This window comes from Solanum pennellii, chromosome 1 (genome assembly GCF_001406875.1).
Source record: "Solanum pennellii chromosome 1, SPENNV200".
NCBI lineage: Eukaryota > Viridiplantae > Streptophyta > Magnoliopsida > Solanales > Solanaceae > Solanum > Solanum pennellii.
The window spans coordinates 88,308,485-88,310,570 of record NC_028637.1 but is presented as its reverse complement, the minus strand read 5'-3'; positions in this window follow the sequence as shown (position 1 = coordinate 88,310,570).

The following is a 2,086-nucleotide window of genomic DNA, read 5'->3' as shown; positions in this document are numbered from 1 at the left end:
TTGGTTCGCTCACATAGTAGGATAAATGTGGGTGCCAGTCGCGGCCCGTTTTGGGTCGTGACACTTTAATAATTAGCTCTTCTTCAACAATGAAAGATAATAATGGTGAAAATGGTAAACGAGAAAAAAAAATTGTAAATCTTAAAGATGGAAATAAATTTAATGGTATTTAAGTCTAGAAGAAGTCTAAATGGATTGTGAATATATTTAATGTTGGACTGTTTTGAGAAATAAAAGGAAAGGCAAATAATATTATTTACAAATTATTTTTAAAATATTGACATTTTGATTAAATATTTTAATGTGTAGATATTTTTACTAATTAAGTTAGAAATTGTGATTACTTTACTACTTTTTACTACAAATTATTTTTTAAATATTGATATTTTGACTAAATATTATAAAGTGTAGATATTTTGACTAATTAAGTTAGAAATTATGACTACTTTGTCATTATTTTAGTATTTAATAGGGTATAGTGTCAACACTTTCATTATTTAGTGATTATGTCAAAATTTTACCTTATTATGTATTTTAATTATATTTTAATTATATTGTTTAATTAAAAAGAATACATAATTTATATAACAAACATGAGCTATTTAGGGGAGAGAATAATTATAAAAAAGTAAGAGATGCTTAAAACTCTCTAAATCAGTTACATTTTTTCAAAATCTGAATGATATATCTGCACATTATTCATGATGTTCATCCCAAAAAAAAAATTCTTGCGAGGTTTATGTTTTGGAGAATAAACTGGGTAAACGATTTTTGGAAAATATACACAAATAAAAAGTCAAAAGTGAGGTATGTTTCAGTTAATTAATCCTTATATGTTCTGTATTTGATTGTGATTTGATGCGATTTTGTTTGTATAATAATTATTCATATGTATTTGCATTTTAAATTATTATATATTTTAATCAATGCAATTTTCTTTAACTTTTCTACTGATATATATAAATAGTATTCTGATTTGAAATTATTTTTTAACTTTTGTTGAAGAAACTATATCCAACAGAATACGTATTTGATGCATCAATTGTTTAGACAAGGAATAATGTTCGGATCGTTTATTTGAATTACTATTGTAACTTTATTGTTTTGTATTCTTGATACAAATTAATGGTAATGTCATTATTTTCATATCTAGTATTGACTGTGTAATTTTTTATTTTTTTTACTACAAAGTGTAACGACCCGCTAGGTCGTTTTGAAAACTAGGACTAGTTTGACTCCTTTTGAAAATTTAAAGGGGTATTTTTAAACTATTAGATAACTATGAGTACCCAATTGATGAAACCTTTATTAAATAAATAATTAGATAATAGGTTAGTGGAGTTTCTTGGTTAATAATTTCTTATTTAGAAGAAAAGGAAAAACGAAAAGTGGGGAGGCGAAACCTTACTACAGGCGACCAGCAAGAGGGAGAAAAATCATAGCCATTGTTCAGGTAAAGATATGAGATATTCGTTCTTTTCAATTCTATATATAGTAATATATTGTCGGAGTGCTTGGGATTATGTTATTATTTTATGCTATATTGATAATGGGTGATAAGAAATAATGGGTAAGTTGGTGATGATTACTAAATTATATTACATTGTTAGCAGTTGGGTTAGTATTCAAAAAAAAAATATATATATATATATATATAAAAATCAATCGAAGTCGAATAGTTGAATGGCTGCAGGTTAATGTTTTCTAGGGATCTAAATTTGAGGCAGAGGAGATGGTTGGAGTTGCTCAAAGACTACGATATGACTATCCTTTATCACCCAGACAAAGCAAATGTTGTAGCAGATGCCTTGAGTCGGAAGGCGGTAAGTATGGGTAGCCTAGCCATGTTACAGGTTGGCGAGCGTCCCCTAGCTAGGGATGTCCAATCCCTGGCCAATAGCTTTGTGAGGCTTGATATTTCAAAATCTGGTAAGGTATTGGCTTTTATGGAGGCTAGGTCATCCTTGTTGGAGCAGATTCGAGCTCAACAGTTTGATGACGGTGATTTATGTAAGATTAGGGACAAGGTTTTAAAAGGAGAAGCCAAGGCTGCAATTCTTGATAGTGAGGGAGTTTTGAGGATTAA